This window comes from Pan paniscus, chromosome 15, assembly GCF_029289425.2.
Source record: "Pan paniscus chromosome 15, NHGRI_mPanPan1-v2.0_pri, whole genome shotgun sequence".
Classification (NCBI taxonomy): Eukaryota; Metazoa; Chordata; class Mammalia; order Primates; family Hominidae; genus Pan; species Pan paniscus.
The window spans coordinates 68,162,488-68,186,612 of NC_073264.2; the positions used below are offsets into that span (position 1 = coordinate 68,162,488).

The 24,125-nt window shown below is 36.1% G+C and overlaps 1 protein-coding gene across 26 annotated transcripts in view; it reads left to right on the top strand.

Annotated features, from left to right (window-relative positions):
• Positions 1-24,125, top strand: part of GPHN (gephyrin) — a 675,135-nt gene that overhangs the window by 552,059 nt on the left and 98,951 nt on the right. The window lies entirely within an intron of this gene.

Below are 24,125 nucleotides of genomic sequence, written 5' to 3' on the forward strand. Positions count from 1 at the left end.
CCTTTCTGTCAGAAATGGGAGACAACTAATATGTCTTGTAATCATCTTTTTCTGTTTGGAAAACCTGTATTTAAATGTAAAAATGTAAAAAAAATATTAATTTATCCATGGATACTAAGACAACGGAAAGGTAGCATTCCCCAGTATTTTGTTTTTAATTAACAACTTCCATTTCTAAAAATTCAGCATAGGAGTTGTATTTAGGCATCCAGTTCCAGAAGACCAGGCTCCTGAGGAGAACTTCCAGCCAATAAAGCTTGTGGTTTCTCCCCAACACCAAAAAGAGAAGTTGTATTTAGTGCAATTTGAATAAAATATAGTTTCTTAATTTGTTATGCAGAAAGAAACAACACAACAGAATTAATTTTATAAATAAAAAACTTTATAGAATCATAAAATATTCAAACTACAATGAACAGTAGAGAGCACAAACACCCTAATTTTTTTGTCAAGGAAACTCAAACTCAGAATAGCAGAAAAGGAATAGGATTAAGGTCTCAAGATTTACATTCTTCCTTTTACTACATAATTGTGCTCTTCTTCAACCATTAAATTATAAAAAATAATGGCAGCTAACTTACTGGTGCCAGATTTTAGCTCTTTTGTCTGTGTCCCCACTTAGACAAGGATTGTTATTATACAGTTTGCCCTTATCCTACGTCTTTGGTTCACATTCTTTTAGATATGCATATCATTAGGCTTAAACCGTTTGTTTTTCTTTTACTCCTCAATAAAGGAAAGATTAGAAAACTCACTAGAGTAGGGGATTAGTCAGGAATTAACTATGTGATTTCAGAACAATTTTAATGGAATAGTTTTGTTTATTATTAAAGGTAGAATGTTGAGATATTTATTGGTATCAGTAGAAACCAAGACATTTTCAGAAAATATGAATGTAAACTTAAGTTATAAAAAAATTAATAATACTTTACCTGTTATAAAAATAAATAAACCATCCCTGGTTTTTTTTTTTTTATAATTTCAGAGGAGTTTCCCTTAACATCAGTCCTTAGAAAAATCTCACCATGTATTCCAGGTCACATTTAAAGAGACATTCTAATTAAAAAAAAAAAAAAAAAAAAAAAGAGTTGGAAATTGCCATTTCATTTTTCCTCCAGAGAAAAATGCTGTCATATGTATTCTCTTTTCCCTTCATGTGCTTGTTTCCCATTCATTTATTCATCAAATCAGTTGTCACTTGTACTTGAGCAGACTCTTCATAGATGGATAACTTTTTGTCAAGTGTTTCCACCTATGATGATGAAAAATAATAATGAGGTTCGCATTAAACCTTTGAATTGGATCAAACTCAATTTTTTGTGCAAATGGGTATTGTAATTAGACCCCCTAGGCACTTTGATTAGGTGTTTAGAAACCATCATACGTAGAAACATAATTTACTTTGTTCAACAAATATTTAATAAACATCAAGTAAATGTCAGATACTATGTTAAGTCCTGTATTTGCAAAGATGAATAAAAATAAAACTCCTGCCCCATGGATTTCATAGGCTAGTGTAGAAGAGATGGGTAAATTAATGTGGTACTTGTCTCCTTTAATTGGCTCCTTTACAGGCTTGCCTTCCTTTGTCAATTCCTTGAAAAGCTTTCTTTACAGTTTTTTTTCTTTGGCTCTTTTCACATCTTGTCCATTGACTTCAGATGGCCTCATGCAGGCTAGTAGTTTCAGATACCATTTATAAAGTGAATTGTAAGTCTATACCATTGCCCAGAGCTTGTCCAAGCTCCAAACTCATATTCTAAATGTATTATGTATCTGCTGCCAGTAAATATAACATGACAAATACTAAACTTATTTTGTCAACAATACTTGTTTTTCTACATCCTCTTAAAACTGTCCCTTGTTCTGCATTCCCTCTGTTACTGTTTTAGTTTAGGTGTTTTTTTTCTTTTTTTTATTTTTCTGAGATGGAGTTTTGCTCTTGTTGCCCAGTCTGGAGTGCAATGGCACAATCTCGGTTCACGGCAACCTCCACTTCCCAGGTTCAAGTGATTCTCCTGCCTCAGCCTCCTGAGTACCTGGGATTACAGGCATGCACCACTATGCCCAGCTAATTTTGTATTTTTAGTAGAGATGGGGTTTCTCCATGTTGGTCAGGCTGGTCTCGAACTCCCAGTCTCAGGTGATCCACCCACCTCGACCTCTCAAAGTGCTCACAGGAGTGAGCCAATGCGCCTGGCCCAGTTTAGGTCTTTATTATTAACTTCCTGGACAACTGTTATAGGCTCCCCTCCCCCCAGTTAACATCTTCCCAATCCGTTCTCCAATTTGATGCCAAAGTAATCTGTTCAAATTTGCTAATTTGTTATTAACACTCCCTACACGCAACTCTTCAGCAGTTTTTTCATAACCTCAAGATAAAATTCAAACTCCTTAACATGTCATGAAAGGCCCTTTATAATCTGATTTCTTCTAATATTTTTGTTTCTTCTCTTACCTCCTTATCATCAGACCTTGCTTCTCCCTAAACCTGACATGATGATTCTTACTTCTTATTCTCTCTTACCTCTAAGGCTTTATTTATATATCCTTTTTTTTTTAAGAGACTAGGTCTCACTATGTTTCCCAGGCTGGCCCTGAACTCTTGGCCTCAAGCGATCCTCTCGCCTTAGCCTCCCAAAGTACTAGTATTATAGGCATAAGCCACCATGCCTGGCCCCTTTGCTTATATAGTTTTTGCTTGGAAAAACTTTATCTTACTTCTCTACATATTAACTACTGCCTAACTACCACATATTCTTTAAGATCAAGCTTAAGATGCTTCTCCTTTATGAAGAAGTCTTTCCTGATGTCTGCTTCCCCCTTTCCCTAGCTGAGTTAAACACTCTTCATTCGTGTTCCCATAGCACCTTCTTCATATGTTTTGTAAGACAACTGACTGAAATATTTGTTCACTATTAATTTTAAATGCCCTAATAAATAACATGGACATAAAAAAAAGCAGAGTGCTGTAAGTGTGAATCACTGTAAATTGAATTGTCATAAGTAAAATAAAGCCTAGAAAAAAAGGTAGAAGTTCATTCTCACTACACTTTAGAATATTTTCTTTACCAAGTGTATTTGCGTTTTAATGAGCAAACCTTTATAGTTTGTTTTGATTTCAGCTAGATGTACCTCTAAACTATTTAATATCATTCATTAATCACTGAGTAGGAAAAAGTATTTGGGGGAACCAAAAGGCCTTCACATTCTATGAAATTACAAATACTTTGCCTCTGCAAACACTCTAACACCTGCAATCACAGAAGCCCTTAGAGGAAAGCCAGTGTTTTGTAAGGAAAATCTAGGACCAACTGAATCTATTCATGCATTTGAAGCTGTGACATCTCTAAAATGATTTTTATATGTCTAAGAAGGTTCAATAATAATCCCAGAAAACTAAGGACTTAACATGTAGAGAAAATGCTGAAAGTGATTGTTGTGAAGGTCATAGACCCAGGGAACTCTATGAAGGAATTTCAGAGTGTATAGTACATGAAACACTTTAGATATAATAGTAAGAGTAAGAGGGTAACTTGAAATCAAATGAGCATTTTTTCATGTGTCTGTTGGCTGCATAAATGTCTTCTTTTGAGAAGTGTCTGTTCATATCCTTTGCCCACTTTTTGATGGGTTGTTTGGTTTTTTTCTTGTAAATTTGTTTAAGTTCTTTTAGTAGATTCTGGATATTAGCCCTTTGTCAGATGGACAGATTGCAAAAATTTTCTCCCATTCTGTAGGTTGCCTATTCACTCTGATGGTAGTTTCTTTTACCGTGCAGAAAGCTCTTTAGTTTAATTAGATCCCATTCATCAATTTTGCTTTTGTTGCCATTGCTTTTTGTGCTTTAGTCATGAAGTCCTTGCCCATGCCTATGTCCTGAATGGTATTGCCTAGGTTTTCTTCTAGGATTTTTATGGTTTTAGGTCTAACATTTAAGTCTTTAATCCATCTTGAATTAATTTTTGTATAAGGTATAAGGAAGATCCAGTTTCAGCTTTCCAGTTTCAGCTTTCTACATATGCCTAGCCAGTTTTCCCAGCACCATTTATTAAATAGGGAATCCTTTCCCATTTCTTGCTTTTGTCAGGATTGTCAAAGATCAGATGGTTGTAGATGGGTGGTGTTATTTCTGAGGCCTCTGTTCTGTTCCATTGGTCTATATATCTGTTTTGGTACTAGTACCATGCTGTTTTGGTTACTGTAGCCTTGTAGTGTAGTTTGAAGTCTGGTATTGTGATGCTTCCAGCTTTGTTATTTTTGCTTAGGATTGTCTTGGCAATGAGAGCTCTTTTTTGGTTCCATGTGAGCTTTAAAGTAGCCTTTTCCAATTCTGTGAAGAAAGTCATTGGTAGCTTGATGGGATTGGCATTGAATCTATAAATTACCTTGGGCAGTATGGCCATTTTCATGATATTGATTCTTCTATCCATGAGCATGGAATGTTCTTCCATTTGTTTGTGTCCTCTTTTATTTCGTTGAGCAGTAATTTGTAGTTCTCCTTGAAGAGGTCCTTCACATCCCTTGTAAGTTGGATTCCTAGGTATTTTATTCTCTTTGTATCAGTTGTGAATGGGAGTTCACTCATGATTTGGCTCTCCATTTGTCTGTTATTGGTGTATAGGAATGCTTGTGATTTTTGCACGTTGATTTTGTATCTTGAGACTTTGCTGAAGTTGCTTATCAGCTTAAGGAGATTTTGGGCTGAGACGATGGAGTTTTCTAAATATACAATCATGTCATCTGCAAACAGAGACAATTTGACTTCCTCTTTTCCTAATTGAATACCTTTTATTTCTTTCTTTTGCCTGATTGTCCCTGGCCAGAACTTCCAACACCATGTTGAATAGGAGTGGTGAGAGAAGACATCCTTGTCTTGTGCTGGTTTTCAAAGGGAATGCTTCCAGTTTTTGCCCATTCAGTATGATATTGGCTGTGGGTTTGTCATAAATAGCTCTTATTATTTTGAGATGCATTCCATCAATACCTAGTTTATTGAGAGTTTTTAGCATGAAGGGCTGTTGAGTTTTGTCGAAGGCCTTTTCTGCATCTATTGAGATAATCATGTGGTTTTTGTCATTGGTTTGGTTTATGTGATGGATTACGTTTATTGATTTGCATATGTTGAACCAGCCTTTCATCTCAGGGATGAAGCCGACTTGATCGTGGTGGATAAGCTTTTCGATGGGCTGCTGGATTCGGTTTGCCAGTATTTTATTGAGGATTTTTGCATCAATGTTCTTCAGGGATATTGGTCTAAAATTCTCTTTTTTTGTTGTGTCTCTGCCAGGTTTTGGTATCAAGATGATGCTAGCCTCATAAAATGAGTTAGGGAGGATTCCCTCTTTTTCTATTGATTGGAATAGTTTCAGAAGGAATGATACCAACTCCTCTTTGTACCTCTCGTAGAATTTGGCTGTGAATCCATCTGGTCCTGGACTTTGTTTGGTTGGTAGGCTATTAATTATTGCCTCAATTTCAGAGCCTATTATTGGTCTATTCAGAGATTCAACTTCTTCCTGCTTTAGTCTTGGGAGGGTGTATGTGTCCAGAAATTTATCCATTTCTTCTAGATTTTTTAGTTTATTTGCATAGAGGTGTTTATGGTATTCTCTGATGGTAATTTGTATTTCTGTGGGATCAGTGGTGATATCCCCTTTATCATTTTTTATTGCGTCTATTTGGTTCTTATCTCTTTTCTTCTTTATTAGTCATGCTAGCGGTCTATCAATTTTGTCAATCCTTTCAAAAACCAGCTCCTGGATTCATTGATTTTTTGAAGGGTTTTTCGTTTCTCTGTCTCCTTCAGTTCTGCTCTGATCTTAGTTATTTCTTGCCTTCTGCTAGCTTTTGAATTTGTTTGCTGTTGGTTCTCTAGTTATTTTAATTGTGATGTTAGGGTGTCAATTTTAGATCTTTCCTGCTTTCTCTTGTGGGCATTTAGTGCTATAAGTTTCCCTCTACACACTGCTTTAAATGTGTCCCAGAGATTCTGGTACATCATGTCTTCGTTCTCATTGGTTTCAAAGAACATCTTTATTTCTGCCTTCATTTCATTATGTACCCAGTAGTCATTCAGGAGCAGGTTGTTCAGTTTCCATGTGCTTGTGCGGTTTTGAGTGAGTTTCTTAATCCTGAGTTCTAATTTGATTGCACTGTGGTCTGAGAGACAGTATGTTGTGATTTCTCTTCTTTTACATTTGCTGAGGAGTGCTTTACTTCCAATTATGTTGTCAATTTTAGAATACGTGTGATGTGGTGCTGAGAAGACTGTATATCCTGTTGATTTGGGGTGGAGAACTCTGTAGATGTCTATTAGGTCTGCTTGGTCCAGAGCTGAGTTTGAGTCCTGGATATCCTTGTTAACCTTCTGTCTCATTGATCTAATATTGACAGTGGGGTGTTAAAGTCTCCCATTATTATTGTGTGGGAGTCGAAGTCTCTTTGTAGGTCTCTAAGGACTTGCTTTACGAATCTGGGTGCTTCTGTCTTGGGTGCATATATATTTAGGATAGTTAGCTCTTCTTGCTGCATTGATCCCTTTACCATTATGTAATGGCCTTCTTTGTCTCTTTTGATCTTTGTTGGTTTAAAGTCTGTTTTATCAGAGATAAGGATGGCAACCCCTGCTTTTTTTTTTTTTTTTTTTTTTTTTTTTTTTTTTTTTGCTTTCCATTTGATTGTTAGATCTTCCTCCATCCCTTTATTTTGAGCCTATGTGTGTCTTTGCACAGAGATGGGTCTCCTGAATACAGCACATTGATGGGGCTTGACTCTTTATCCAATTTGCCAGTCTGTGTCTTTTAATTGGGGCATTTAGCCTATTTACATTTAAGGTCCATATTGTTAGGTATAGATTTGATCCTGTCATTATGATGTTACCTGGTTATTTTACCTGTTAATTGATGCAGTTTCTTCATAGCATTGATGTTCTTTACAATTTGGCAGGTTTTTGCAGTGGCTGGTACCAGTTATTCCTTTCCATGTTTAGTGCTTCCTTTAGGAACTCTTGTAACACAGGCCTGGTGGTGACAAAATCTCTGAGCATTTGCTTGTCTGTAAAGGACTTTATTTCTCCTTCATTTATGTTGGCTGGATATGAAATTCTGGGTTGAAAATTCTTTTCTTTAAGAATGTTGAATATTGGCCCCCACTCTCTTCTGGATTGCAGGGTTTCTGCAGAGAGATCCGCAGTTAGTCTGGTGGGCTTCCCTTTGTGGGTAACCTGACCTTTCTCTCTGGCTGCCCTTAACATTTTTTCCTTCATTTCAACCTTGGTGAAATTGACAATTATGTGTCTTGGGGTTGTTTTTCTCGAGGAGTATCTTTGTGGTGTTCTCTGTATTCCCTGAAATTGAATGCTGGCCTGCCTTGCTAAGTTGGGAAAGTTCTCCTTGATAATGTCCTAAAGAGTGTTTTTCAACCTGGTTCCATTCTCCCTATCACTTTCAAGTACAACAATCAAATGTAGAATTTGTCTTTTCACATAGTCCCATATTTCTTGGAGGCTTTGTTCGTTTCTTTTTACTCTTTTTTTTCTAAACTTGTCTTCTCACTTTATTTCATTAATTTGATCTTCAATCACTGATATCCTTTCTTCCATTTGATCAAATTTGCTATTGAAGCTAGTGCATGCCTCCCGAAGTTCTCGTGCCTTGGTTTTCAGCTACATCAGGTCACTTAAGGTCTTCTCTACACTGTTTATTCTCATTAGCCATTCATCTAACCTTTTTTCAAGGTTTTTAGCTTCCTTGTGATGGGTTAGAACATGCTCCTTTAGCTCGGAGAAGTTTGTTATTACGGACCTTCTGAAGCCTACTTCTGTCAACTTGTCAAAGACATTCTCCATCTAGCTTTGTTCCATTGCTGGTGAGGAGCTGCGATCCTTTGGAGGAGAAAAGGCACTCTGGTTTTTAGAATTTTCAGCTTTTCTGCTCTGGATTCTCACCATCTTTGTGGTTTTATCTACCTTTGGTCTTTGACATTGGTGACCTACAGATGGGGTTTTGGTGTGGATGTCCTTTTTGTTGATGGTGATGCTCTTCCTTTCTGTTTGTTAGTTTTCCTTCCAGGAGTCAGGTCGCTCAGCTGCAGATCTGTTGGAGTTTGCTGGAGGTCCGCTCCAGACACTGTTTCCTTGGGTATCACCAGCAGAGGCTGCAGAACAGCAAATATTGCATAACAGCAAATATTGCTGCCTGATGATTCCTCTGGAAGTTTCATCCCAGAGGGGCACCTGCCTGTATGAGGTGTCTGCTGGCCCCTACTAGGAGGTGTCTTTCAGTTAGGCTACACAGGGGTCACGGACCCACTTGATGATGCAGTCTGTCCATTCTCAGAGCTCAAACGACGTGCTGGTAGAACCACTGCTCTCTTCAGAGCTGTCAGACAGGGACGTTTAAGTCTGCAGAATTTTCTCCTGCCTTTTGTTCGCTATGCCCTGCCCACGAAGGTGGAGTCTGTAGAGGCAGTAGGCCTTGCTGAGCTGTGGTGAGCTCCGCCCAGTTCAAGCTTCCTGGCCACTTTGTTTACCTACTCAAGCCTCAGCAATGGTGGATGCCCCTCCCCCCACCAGGCTGCAGCCTGGCAGGTTGATCTCAGACTGCTGTGCTAGCAGTGAGCAAGGCTCCATGGGTTTGGGACCTGCCAAGCCAGGCACAGGAGAGAATCTCCTGGTCTGCCCGTTGCTAAGACTGTGGGAAAAGCACAGGATTTGGGCAGGAATGCCCCGTTTTTCGAGGTACAATCTGTCACGGCTTCCCTTGGCTAGGAAAGGGAAATCCCCCAACCCCTTGCACTTCCTGGGTGAGGTGACGCCCCACCCTGCTTCGACTCGCCCTCCATGGGCTGCACCCACTGTCCAACCCGTCCCAATGAGATGAACTGGGTACCTCAGTTGGAAATGCAGAAATCACCTGTCTTCTGTGTCGATCATGCTGGGAGCTGCAGAATGGAGCTGTTCCTATTCGGCCATCTTGGAACAGAGTCCCAGTGATATTCTTAAAGTTAGACAAATAGTTATGGTTACAACAACTAGAACCCGGGATCCTTAACTTCCAGTCTGGTGTTCATTTCACTATAGCATACTGCATCTCAAATCAATGTAAACATTATTCTTATAAAGCAAGTGCCTAGACGTGTTTGCATGTATAAAGTGTTTTCTGTTTTTCTGTTTTGACTACCGATGAATTTTCTATTTTCTCTGGTCTGTCTTTTAGCATATTACTATTTTCAGCTCCTATCTGCAAGTGAGGATTTTAAGGAACAAGTATTCCACTGATAGGCATTCCTGGCATAACTATGGATGATAACATTTGTAAGACTAACATTTATGATTCATTTTCTTTATTTGTAAAATGCATGACATGAATAAATTACAACTTCACACTTGGTACAGTACCAACTTCTGTAAGGCAGATTAAAATATTCTGGCACCATTCCCTGAAATTCCCAATCTTTTTCTATATAGAATGGAAAAACTATGAGCTTTTTTTTAATAGAAAGGATTCTGCTTTCTTGGGAATTTTATGTTAGATTATAAGCTGTAAGCTTTTTTATTTAGGATTACATGATTAAAGACTTCAGTGTCTCTGACCTAGGTTCTCTGCTTTTCCACTTTAGCAGTTCTAGTCAAGGAAACTTTAAGTTTTGCTGTTGGAAGTAAGTTTGGAGCAGTGAAATATCTCTTTTAGAATACTGACCATGGCACAAAGGCACATGTTCCCGTCTCTGACTTCTAGCTAGTTAGCTGCCTGAGCATAGGCAGTTATCTTAAGCTGAGATTGGCTTCCCTTTAGAAGAAATTCTGAAGCTCTTGATTCCAAGCAGTAGGAAGTCCTCACCAAGGTCATACTGGGAGTTCATTAACTCTTCCTGATGGTTCAGGGGCTGTCAGAGAATAAGGGAAAAGGAAATAAGGTATACTTAGAAGTAGCTTTGCCAAGACACTCTTTGGCTCTTTTACTTGCTCTACCTTTTACTAGCCAAATGACCCTGGATAAGCTACTTAACCTTTCTAGGTCTTATCTCCCTCCTATGCAAAATGGAAATAATGTCTACCCAATATAGGGTTATTGTAGGATACTATTAAAGGAGATAATATTGTGTAAATAATTTTATTTTCGCTAACATGCTCTATTTGGAATTCAGCAACTGCTTCCCTTTCCTCTACTCTCCTAACATGGGGATTCTAAGGTCATAACCCTGAGATAAGCACTTGTAAATTACAGAGTATTTACAGTATGACCTTGGTGAGGACTTCCTACTGCTTGGAATCAAGAGCTTCAGAATTTCTTCTAAAGGGAAGCCAATCTCAGCTTAAGATAACTGCCTATGCTCAGGCAGCTAACTAGCTAGAAGTCAGAGATGGGAACATGTGCCTTTGTGCCGTGGTCAGTATTCTAAAAGAGATACTTCACTGCTACAAACTTAGTTCCAACAGCAAAACTTAAAGGTTCCTTGACTAGAACTGCTAAAGTGGAAAAACAAAGAACCTAGGTCAAAGACACTGAAGTCTTTAATCATGTAATCTTAAATAAAAAAGCTTGCAGCTTATAATCTAAAATAAAATTCCCAAGACAGCAAAAGCTAAAATTGGCTCAGCTCCATTTGTTGGCCTGCATCTGGATCCTGTATGCATTTTGATGTAATCAAATTTTAATTCCACCCACCCAGGTCATTCAGGAATATATCTCTGTCTCATTAGAAAATTTAATTAAGCAGCAGTTTTTATTTTATTTTTTATTTTTGCTCTTCTCTGATTGAGCTGTACAAAATTGAAGCAAAGAATTGAGATACCTATTCAAATATTTCAAGTGAAAGCATATATTTTTATTATCCAAATCACTGCCTTAAGTTTCTACCTTCAGTCTAGTAAGGTCTTCACTTAGAATGATTCTACTTGCAAAGGGATGTTGGTCTGTGCTGGCATTTGCTGTCTGTTTTTTAATTTTTCCATGAATGTGGCCTCTTAAACTCATTCATAATTCCCTTCAGGTATTCATATCTCTTTAGACTCGTCATTCCATGAACTTCATTACACTGCTAAAATATGCACATCTCATTATATCCTTCTACTTCTGCATCTTATTATATCATTACCTTTATACTCCCTGCATTCTTCAAAATGTATATCTTAATCCCTCAATATATTTTTGTGACATATATGTGTGTATATATATGTTTGTGTGTGTGTGTGTATATATATACATTTTAAATATTTATATATATATAATACACACATATATATATAAAATCACAACTTGTAACTAATCATGGTATCTTCATATTCAAAAATTATATTACCGGCCAGGCGCGGTGGCTCACGCCTGTAATCCCAGCACTTCAGGAGGCCGAGGTGGGCAGGTCACAAGGTCAGGAGTTCGAGGCCAGCCTGGCCAATATGGTGAAACCACGTCTCTACTAAAAATACAAAAATTAGCTGGGTGTGGTGGTGCACACCTGTAATCCCAGCTACTGGGGAGGCTGAGGCAGAAGAATTGTTTGAACCCGGGAGGTGGAGGTTGTAGTGAGCTGAGATCGTGCCATTGTACTCTAGCCTAGTGACAGAGTGAGACTTCATTCCAAAAAAAAAATAATATATATATATATATATATCCAATCAGCATTCTGTATATGTGCTTTCAGGTGCTTTTTCCTCCAGTATTGTGGGTCCCACTTGTGTGCTTTTACCACCGTACTTATTAAGCCTTCTTGTTTAGGGGGGTTATTTTTATAGCTATGTAATTGAATAAAATTACCTATTCACACAGAAATCAGGCCTATACCATCAGAGAAATGCAAATCAAAACTACAATGAGACACCATCTCACACCAGTTAGAATGCCAGTCATTAAAAAGTCAGGAAACAACAGGTGCTGGAGAGGATGTGAAGAAATAGGAACACTTTTACACTGTCGGTGGGACTGTAAACTAGTTCAACCATTGTGGAAGATAGTGTGGCAATTCCTCAAGGATCTAGAACTAGAAATACCATTTGACCCAGCCATCCCATTACTGGGCATATACCCAAAGGATTATAAATGATGCTGCTATAAAGACTCATGCACACGTATGTTGATTGCAGCACTATTCACAATAGCAAAGACTTGGAACCAACCCAAATGTCCATCAGTGATAGACTGGATTAAGAAAATGTGACACATATATACCATGACATACTATGCAGCCATAAAAAATGATGAGTTCATGTTCTTTGTAGGGACATGAATGAAGCTGGAAACCATCATTCTGAGCAAAATATCGCAAGGACAGAAAACCAAACACCGCATGTTCTCACTCATAGGTGGGAATTGAACAATGAGAACACTTGGACACAGGAAGGGGAATATCACACACTGGGGCCTGTTATGGGGTGGGGGGAGGGGGGAGGGATAACATTAGGAGATATACCTAATGTAAATGACGAGTTAATGGGTGCAGCACACCAACATGGCACATGTATACATACATACCAAACCTGCACGTGGTGCACATGTACCCTGGAACTTAAAGTATAATAATAAAAAATTAAAATTTAAATTTAAAAAAAAATCAGGCCTATAACCTTGGCCTAAATTGCCCTATGTCGCAATCAGGTAGACTAATCTTCCTTTTTCACACTTCCTTCTATGCATACCATTATATATGTTCCTATACATATTCACTCTTAAAAAATATAAATAAAAAGTAAAGTAGGAAAATGAAATAGAAAATTGAAAAAAGCACATTACAAATATATCTCTTTAAGCAATTTTAGTAGAAAACAATACTTAATCCAAAAAGGAAGGGGGGGTTAATTTTTCAATAGGATTTTTAAAGTTAATTTACACAGCTTTTATTGACTATACTTGTGGTTAAAATAAGGTACAGTCTTTAGATATGATTCTTAATATTTCCATTATTTATAGGTACCTCATTATGTTTTCACATTTTCTATATACATGTCTTATTTGCTGTAGTTTATCTTGCAATTTTAAAATTCTGTATCTATTTTGAAGTTCCTTAGTCTATAGAATTACATGAGGATTCAGAATGTATGCAGTGGAAAAAAATGTTTTAAGTTAAAATGGAAAAAAATAGAAATTTCCTCAGAAGTAATGGCATAAAAATACCTTATTCCAGTAAAGAAGGGTCTCCAATATTTTTAGAAATTACAACTCATCCCTGTCTATTCCTAATGTTTTATTGGTGGAATTATGAAAATTAGTGAAAATTAAAAGAGAAAACCTTAGGTGACAGTAAAGGATTTGCCAGTACCAGCAGGGTTATTTTTTTAAGTTTGAGTGATTCACTTTCTCATTAGAGCACCTAGTGCTGCAAGAATTACCTTTTTGACTGTTTTCTCAAGTAAAGACTTTGCAACTCCTAGGAGACCATTAGCTCATCCCAAGCAGCAGAGGGTAAGTATCAGGGAAACCCATTTCTTCCTTTTATTTAATTGTGAGACAAAAGCATAAGAAGAAAATCAGAGACACAAAGATTCTAATCAACAATACTCTTTCTTATGTGTCTGAATGTGTATAAGAATGTAACTTAGTTGCAATAATCTTTAATACTTTAACTCAATTTTCCAAAAATGGAATTTATTGACTATTTTCTAAAATCTCGTTTTCAGTTTCTATAAACTCCTCTTCTGCAGAATCCCAGTCTCCTTGGTTAACTTCCTAAAAAAAAAAAAAAATACAAACCATTAATATCTTATCATTTGGATATAACAGTGAATGATTTGGTAATACTGTTGCAACCCTGTGACTATAATGCCTTGCTAATTTCCTTACTTTCATTTTAGCAATATGGAAATAAGCCACCAGTATTTCTTCAAAGTCAGTATCATAGTTGGCATATTGGTATGTATTTCTTCTTACATCCCATCTAGGAGCTTTGTTTCATCATGCATTTTATTTTATTTTTTATTTTATAAAATATTTCCTGCATATAAACTTTGTTTTTTTAATTAATGGCCACAGTAATATTCTAACACAGGACCAGTCTTTGTTGGAAAAAACTTAACAATTATTTTTAGAATACTAAGATCCAGGGTTCAAAAAGAATAGTACATGGTTCAAAATTATAGGACAGTGACTGAGAAATTACCATTAAAGAAGAATTTAAATTGTTCAGACTACAGAGTGAACATTTTCTTTCTTTCTTTGCACAAAATCCTGACCAACAAGTTCACCCATTGGACGTAAGTGCTACCCATTTATCAGTGATATCCTACTCATTTGACCAGGGTGTGGCAAGGTTTTCATCATTAAGTACTGAAAAAAGCAGTCATTTGCTCTCAATTGAAGCATTTTCTGTGACCTCAAGGACATTTTAGATATTTTTAAAAATTATTCTTCCTAAAAACGTACCCCTTTCATGTTAATTAAGTTAAATGCTTTTTATATTTACACAGTTATTTTAAAAGTTTAATGTTTTATACATAGAAATGAATATATGTAACACAGATGGAAGTTGTAGTGATAAAATAAACATGAAACACCAACCCAACTTAATAACTAATTCATTACCAATTCTGTTGCATCTTTTTGTACCACTAAATCATGGCTTAATCATTTCTGGTAATCATAACATTTGTATTTATTCCAAACTCTATAACCTTACATAAAGCTTATTTTATTTTATGACATAAGAACTGTAATTGCCAGATAATGAGCATCTTTAGATGGAAAAAAGTGCACAACACAATAGCACTTTGAGAAAGCTATGTATTTTATAAGCATAGGAATTTTATTATTCCATTAACACAACTTCTGAAGTAACTAGATTAATGAATGTACTGGTTTTCAACAAAGGAGATCTTAACCCTAAATGATTCAATCATTTTCACTCTACGAATATATAAAGCCTGTAATACATAAGCAAGACCTGCAGTACACCAAAGTTTTGTCTAGTTGGTCTTTCAAATAAAGAGGTGAGGAATAAATTATACTGGAATAGACTTGAGGGCATCCGCCATGTTAAATGTTTATTTTAGTATCTCATAAATAGCCGTGAAACTTTCTTTATGAATGTTATACATGCATACCTCACTTTATTGACTTTGCAGTTATTCCTTTTTTTTTTTTTTTTTAACAAATTGAAGGTTTGTGGCAGTCCTACATTGAGCAAGTCTCTTGGCACCATTTTTCCAACAGCATGTGTTCCTTTATGTCTCTGTGTCACATTATGGTAATTCTCACAATAATTCACACTTTGTTGTTTTTATATCTCTTACAGTGATCTGTAGTCAGTGATCTTTGTTTTTACTACTGTTATTATTTGGGGGCACCACAAATTGCACCCATTATAAGATGGCAGACTTAATCGATAAACCTGTGAATTCTGACTGTTTTGCCAATTGGCTGTTCCCCTTTCTCCCTCTCCTTGGGCCTCCCTATTCTCTGAGACACAGCAATATTGAAAGTAGGCCATTTAATAACTCTACAATGGCCTCTAAGTATTCAAGTGAAAGGAAAAATTACATGTCTCTCATTTTAAATCAAAAGCTGGAAATGATTAAGCTTAGTGAGGAAGCCATGTCAAAAGCCAAGAGAGCCAGAAACCTAGGCCACTGGTGCTACAGCCAAGTTGTGAATGCAAAGGAAAAGTTCTTTAAGGAAATTAAAAGTGCAGTAGACCAACATTCCCTTAAGCCAAAGTGTAATCCAGAGCAAGGCCCTAACTCTTTTCAATTCTGTGAAGGTTGAGAGAGGTGAAAAAGGTAAAGAAGAAAAGTTTGAAGCCAGCAGAGGTTGGCTTATGAGCTTTAAGGACAGAATACATCTCCATAATATAACAATGCAAGGTGAAGCAGCAAATACTGATGTAGAAGCAACAGCAAGTTATCCAGAAGATCTATCTAAGATCATTGATGAAGGTGACTATGCTAAGCAACAGGTTTTCAATGTAGATGAAACAGTCTTATATATAGGAAGAAGATGCCTTCTAGGACTTTCATTGCTATAGAGGAAAAATTAATTCCTGTCTTCAAAGCTTTATAGGACAGGCTGATTCTCCTGATAGGGGCTAAAGTAGCTGGTGACTTTAAGTTGAAGCCAATACTCATAGGCCATTCTAAAAATCCTAGTAGCTTTAAGAATTATGCTAAATCTTCCCTCCCTGTGCTCTATAAATGACAAAGCTTGGATGATAGTACATCTTTTTGCAGGTTGGTTTACTGATTATGTTAAGTCTTTTCTTGAGACCTCTTATTCAGACAAAAAGATTTCTTTCAAAATATAACTATTATTGATACTGCATCTAGTCATCCAAGAGCTCTGATTGGGATGTACAAGATTAATGTTGTTTTCATGCGTGCTAATACAACATCCACTCTGTAGTCCATAGATCAAGGAGTAATTTCAATATTCAAGTGTTATTATTTAAGACATACATTTTATAAGGCTATACTTGCCATAGATAGTGATTCCTATAGTGGATCTGAGCAAAGTAAATTGAAAACTTTCTGGAAAGGATTCACCATTCTAGATGTCATTAAGAGCATTTATGATTCACGGGAGGAGGTCAAATATCATCATTGACAGGAGTTGAAAAGAAGTTGATTCCAACCTTCATGGATGACTTTAAGTAGTTCAGTGCTTCAGTGGAAGAAGTAACTACGATGTCGTCAAAATAGCAAGGGGACTAGAATTAGAGATGAAACCTGAAGATGTGACTGAATTGCTGCAATCTCATGATGAAACTTGAACAGATAAGGAGTTACTTCCTATGAATGAGTAAAGAAAGGGGCTTCTTAAGATGGAATCTACTGATAAAAATGCTGTAGACATTGTTGAAATGACAACCAAGGATTTAGAATATTACATAAACTTAGTTGGTAAAGTAGTGGCAGGATTTAAGAGGATTGACTCCAATTTTCAAAGAAGTTCTACTGTGGATTAAATGCTGTCCAACAGCATTGCATGCTACAGAGATATCTTTCATGAAGGAAAGAGTCAATCAGTATAGCAAACTTCATTATTGTCTTATTTTAAGAAATTGCCACAGCCACCCCAGCCACAAGCAACCACCACCCAGATCAGTCAGCAGCCATCAACATGGAGGCAAGACCCTCCACCAGCAAAAACGTTACAACTCGCTGAAGACTCAGATAATTGTTAGCATTTTTTAGCAATAAAGTATTTTTTAAATTAAGGTATGTACGTTGTTATTTTCACATAATACTATTTCACACTTAATAGACTACAGAATAGTGTAAACATAACTCTTACATGCACTGGCTAACCAGAAAATTGGTGTAAATCACTGTACTGCAATACTCAGTTTATTGCGGTAGTCTTGAACTAACCCTGCAATATCTCTAAAGTATCCCTGTAATTCACTTTAAAGTTTTTTTAATGATGTAGAGACTCAAATCTGTACATGCTTCACCTTTCATAGTAACCCTCTTAATCCTTAGCCTTAGTTAATATTGTTCCTACTGATGGTCATTTTAGCAGAGTAAATATATGTTTTGACATTGCCTTTTCAGCTCTTTTGGTAAGCACAGTGAATAGTTGTTATGTGAAAAAAGATCTTACAGTAACCTCTCACATAGATTATGTATAATGGTGGCTTTTAAATGTTGCAGCATCAATGCCGTTACAATGGGCATGAGTAAACTTTTGAAGAATTTATAATCAATAGCAGATGGATTTATGTCCACATTTTATATTTGAAAGGCTTAGGTAGTATGTTTTCCTTTCAGCATTCTATTACCTACCACACTCTTTCTCCACTCTCGATTCATATAAATGATAGATCTTGGTTAGCCAAAGTGATGACAAGGAATCAATTTCCTGGACCACTGAACTTAGAGCTCTCCCTTAACTTTCTAAAAAGCCTCTTAGAGCTAACTACAAAGGGAACTTTATAACTGTGGGATTATTTTGATAAGTGACTTTGAGAAATTAGAATGCTTTTCACTCTTATATCCAAAAGCCTTTCAGTTCTTCTAACATCTTAACTTGGACAGCAAGAAGAAAGTATAGACAGTCACTGACTTATGATAGTTTGACTTGTGGGTTTTGTTTTGTTTTGTTTTGTTTTTTACTTACAATTGTGTAAAACCATCACAATTTCAACATACTTCAAATTTTGCATTTTGATATTTTTGTGGTCTGTTGATATGTAGTACCTGAGATATTCAACACTTTGTTATAAAATAGGCTTTGTGTTAGATGATTCTGCCCAACTGTATGTTAATGTAAGCATCCCGAGCACATGTAAGGTTAGGCAAGGCTAGGCTCTGATGTTCACTCTCTTAGCTCTATTTGAATGCATTTTTGACTTGCCACATGTTTTCATCTTAAAATGCGTTTATCAGGATGTAACCTCATTGTAAATCAAGAAACATCTGTATTATCTGTGTCAGAATAAATGCCCAACCAAACAAATTAACTATTAATTTTCCCCCGTAGAGAATATATTTGAGCTCAATGCTCACAAATCATACTTAATTTTAGACATAGTTCCCTGTCTTATTTTTCTTGTGTGTATGTCCATTGTCAGCCATTTGAATCGGTAAAGACTTTTTCTAAAGATACCTTAGGCCAGTCATCTCAGTTTTAAAAAGCCAGTACTCCAGCTAGTGGGGAATTCATTAATCACTGTTATCATATGGAAAACTGAATTTTATATGTCTACTACTAACAACATAAAAAGACTACCCTTTTTGATCCAACCAGACTGCCACTGTTATCTTGCAGCACAAGTAAGCATGGCACACAAAACAATGTATCAGCCAGTCTTTTCCCACTCTTTCTTCTTGTCTACCGCCTGAGATCACTTAATTGTATATATGGCCCAGGGTGCCCAGTGTTACATAGCCTTGCCTTTAAGATTTCTGACACTCTGTAGAATCCGTAAATATGCATATGTGTTTATGGTCTTCATCTTCATCAAATTGAAGACATTATTTTACAGAATTTATGCAATACAATATGTGGAAGAAAGTAGAACAGAATAAACATTGTCTAGTCAGACCATGAAAGCAGGACCATAGCTTCTTGGCACACAGCCTAACCTTCAGCAAAATGAAATGCTCACAGCAGTCTGTGAAAAGCTGCAAATTCCCAACATCAAATGTTCCTAAGCAAGCATATTAGTTATATTAATCGCCTATTGGGAAAGCCATCTTTTGCTTATTATAAATGGGGCTCTTCCTGGAATGGGGCAACTGGTAAAAGGAAATTTTGCTTATGTTTTTCTGAAATTACATTTTTCAGTAAGCCCTTTGGCTCCACTGCTTCAGCTGCTCACTGCTGTTTCTCTACCAAATGCTAAACTTAAAACAGTCATAATATCCAGGTGAGAAGTTACTGCTCCCCGGTTCCCATTTAAGTTTGAAGCCTTAGGATACCTTTCTAAAATCACAAGCACAAGTTTTATCCAACACTACTGCTTAGCTTCTACCTATGGGCAAAGGGAAGGGATGGTTTCACATGTATGTAAGTGTCTGTACGTATGCAAGAGAGACAGTCCCATGTGGTTAAGTAATTTGCAGTACTGTTATATTCTCTTTACATTCCAAATGGATCATTTGGCTTGACATTGAATGAAGTCTAATACTGACTGGTTGGAAAAGCTAGAAAATTGTTTAGTCCTAAACTTTAATGAGAGATATGGATGTAGCAGCTTGCAGAGAGGTATATCTGGCATTTATTCCTTCAAGATTCCTTTTGTATCTGCTGCCGACTGGGAGCCCTTACCATTTTCCACTTGATTGCCTATTTCTCTCCATATTTTTTTCCCTTCCCTTAAGCTCTCAGACCAAAACTTGAGGTCATGCATGCTTTTCTCTTTGAGGAGACTTAAATCTTTGCTGACAAGTTGACTTTATACCAACTCCAAAATCAGGACTAATCCACTAGGGCTCTAATTTACCTTAAATATAGCAACCACTATATATAGCGTGAGTTCAAAATAAAAAGCTGGTTGGTTATATATATTGTAAATTTTATATTAATAATATTAACAAAAGACCAGATGGTATATGTGTGCTATAAATATGACTTTCCTAAATATCACATATAGAAATGAAATATTCTTCTTTAAAACAACTCTTGTACTTGCCTTTAAAAAAAATTATCAAGATAAAATTCAAAGTATTCGGTGTTTTTAGTATATTCAGACATGTGTAGCCATCACCACAATTTTAGAAGATATAATTCATATGCTATACAATTCAAAGTATTCAGTGTTTTTAGTATACTCAGACGTGTAGCCATCACCACAATTTTAGAACATTTTCATTAATTCAAAAAGAATGCCTGTCCCTTTTAGCAATCATCCTCCTATCCCCTCATCTTCACTTCTAGCCCTAAATAAACCACTAGTCTACTTTCTGTTTCTATAAATTTGCCTATTTGGGACATTTCATATAAGTAGGATCATATAATACATGGTCTTTTGTAACTGGCTTCTTCCACTTAGCTTAATATTTTCAAGATTCATCCATGTTACAGCATGTATCAGTAATTCATTCCTTTTTTGTTGTGGTGGTAAAAACACAACCCAAAATTTATCATCTTAACCATTTTTAAGTTCAGCAATGTTAAGTATATTCATATTTTTGTGAGACAGATCTTCAGAATTGTTTCAATTCGCAAATTCAAAACTCTCTATCCATTAAATAACTCTTACACCTCCCTCTAGCATCTGATAACTATCATTCTACTTTTTTCTATTAATTTGACTACTTTAATTGTTTATTCATTCACCTATTAATGAACATTTGAGTTGCTTCCACCTCTTGACTATTGTGAATATGGTTTCTATGACCATATTCAAGACCTTGCTTTTAATTCTTTTGAATACATACCCAGAAGTGGGGTTGTTGGATCATATGATAGTTCTATTTTTAATTTTTTGAGGAACTTCCATACTATTTTACAAGTGGTTACACCATTTTATAACCCCACCAGCTGTGCACAAGGGTTTCAGTTTCCTTATTCATGCCAAAACTTTTCTGGGTTTTTTGATGGTAGCTATCCTAATAAGTAAGGTGATGTTCTCATTGTGATTTTGACTTTCATTTTTCTGACAATTACTGATATTGAGCATCTTTTTATATTCTCATTGGCTATTTGCATAGCATCTTTGGGAAAATGTGTATTCAAGTCTTTTTTTCATTTCAAATTCATGTGATTTTTTGTTGTTGAGTTGTAAGAGCTCTTTATGTATTCTGGATATTAACTCTTACTAGATATATTATTTGCAATTATTTTCTCTCATTTCATAGGTTGCCTTTTTACTCTGTTGATTGCATTCTTTGATGCACAAAATATTTCTGTTAGATGTAGTCCCATTTGTCTATTTTGCTTTAGTTGCCTATGTTTTTGGTGTCATATCCCAAAAAAAAATCATTGCCACATTGAATGTCATGAACTACTTCCTGTTTTCTTCTAGTTTTATAGTTTTAGGTCTTACATTTAGGTCTTTAATGCAGGTTGAGTTAATTTTCTTTGTTGTTGTTTTTTTCACTGTCTTCTTATTATTATTAATTTCCATAGGTTATTAGGGAACAGGTGGTGTTTGTTTACATGAGTAAGTTCTTTAGTGGTGATTTGTGAGATTCTGGTGCACCCATCACCCAAGCTGTATACACTGTACCCAATTTGTATTCTTTTATCCCTCACCTGCCTCCGACCCTTTCCCCCAAGTACCCAAAGTCCGCTGTATCATTCTTATGCCTTTGCATTTTCATGGCTTAGCTCCCACTTATAAGTGAGAACATACAATGTTTGGTTTTTCATTCCTGAATTACTTCACTTGGAATAATGGTCTCCAGTTCCATCCAGTTTGCTGCAAATGCCATTATTTCATTCCTTTTTTGGCTGAATAGTAGTATTCTGTGGTATACATATACCACAATTTCTTTATCCACTCATGGATTGGTGGGCATTTGGGCTGGTTCCATATTTTTGCAATTGCAAATTGTGCTGCTATAAACATGCATGTGCAAGTGTCTTTCATGTATAATTACTTCTTTTCCTCTGGGTAGATACCCAGTAGTGGGATTGCTGGATCAAATGGTAGTTCTACTTTCAGTTCTTTAAGGAATCTCCACACTGTTTGCCATAGTGGTTGTACAAGTTTACATTTCTACCAGCAGTGTAAAAGTATTCCCTTTTCACCACATCCACCAACATCTATTATTCTTTTATTTTTTCATTATGGCCATTCTTGCAAGAGTAAGGTGGTATCACATTGTGGTTTTGATTTGCATTTTCCTGATCATTGGCGATTTTTTTTTATATGTTTGTTGACCATTTGTATATCTTCTTTTGAGAATTGTCTATTCATGTCCTTAGCCCATTTTTTGACAGGATAGTTTTTTCATGCTAATTTGCTTAAGTTCCTTGTAGATTCTAGATATTAGTCCTTTGTCAGATGTGTAAATTGTGAAGATTTTCTCCCACTCTGTGGGTTGTCTGTTTACTTTGCTGATTGTTTCTTTTGCTGTGCAGAAACTTTTTAGATTAATTAAGTCCCACCTATTTATCATTGTTTTTCTTGCATTTGCTTTTGGATTCTTGGTCATGAAGTCTTTGCCTAAGCCAATGTCTAGAAGGGTTTTTCTGATGTTATCTTCTAGAATTTTTATAGTTTCAGTTCTTAGGCTTAAGTCCTTGATCCAACTTGAGTTGATTTTTGCATAAGGTGAGAGAGGAGGATCCAGTTTCATTCTTCTACATGTGACTTGCCAATTATCCCAGCACCATTTGTTGAATAGGGTGTCCTTTCCCCACTTTTATGTTTTTGTTTGCTTTGTCAACGATCAGTTGGCTGTAAGTATTGGGTTTATTTCTGGGTTCTCTATTCTCTTTCATTGGTCTGTGTGCCTATTTTTATACCAGTACCATGTTGTTTTAGTGACTATGGCCTTACAGTATAGTTTGAAGTCAGGTAGTGTGATGTCTCCAGATTTGTTCTTTTTGCTTTGTCTTGCTTTGGCTGTGTGGGCTCCTTTTTTGGTTTTATATGAATTTTAGAATTGTCTTTTCTAGTTCTGTGAAGAATGGTGGTGGTATTTTGATGCAAATTACATTGAATTTGTACATTGCTTTTGGCAGTGTGGTCATTTTCACAATATTGATTCTACCCACCCATGAGCATGGGATGTGTTTCCATTTGTTTGTGTCATCTGTGATTTCTTTCAGCAGTGTTTTGTAGTTTTCCTTGTAGAGGTATATAGTATAATTGTAAGAGTCCAATTTTATTCTTTTGCATTTGGGTATCTGATTTTACTAGCACCATTTGTTGAAGAGACTGTCCTTTCCCCATTGAGTGGTCTTGACACCCTTATCAGAGATCATTTGACTATACACATGAAGGTTTATTTCTAAGTTCTCTATTCTATTCCATTGATCTATATGTCTGTTTATGCCAGTACCATACTGTTTTGATTACTGTGGCTTCATAATATGTTTTGAAATCAGGAAACATGACTCCTCCAACTTTGTTCTTTTTCACAGTTGTTTTGGCTATTTGGAGTCCCTTGAGATTCCATATAAATTTTAGGATGAGTTTTTCTGTTTTTATAAAAAATGTCCTTGGGATTTTGATAGGATTGCACTTAATTTCTAGATTGCTTTGGGTAGTATGAACATTAACAATATGAACACAGGCTGTCTTTCCATTTACTTGTCTCTGTTACTTCTTTCAGCAATGTTTAGTAGTTTTCCAAACATACATCATTTCTTTTTATGGCTATGTAATGTTTCATTGTATAGATGTACCACAGATATACCACAGTTTGTTCATTCATAGGTTGATGGATATTTAGGTTTCCATCTTTTGGCTATTATGAAAAATGATGTTAAAAATAATTATGCTCAAGTTTTTGTGTGGCATTTGTTTTCACTTATTTTCAGTTTGCCCTTGGTTTTTAAGAAGAATTGAACTTAAATAAAAGTAAAGACTGCTCTGGAAGTCCAGGATAGAAAAAGACATTTTGAGTAAGACCTATATTTGTTGCTTTGAGTAGACACAAAGGAAATAAAAATTGCAGTTCTTTCAAAAGCTTGAGGAACCACACACACCAACGTGAGACCTCTTACATGTCAATTTTGCAAATAGTTGCTAACTGATTGATAGTATTTGGATCTATGCCCCCCCCCCTCCAAATCTCACGT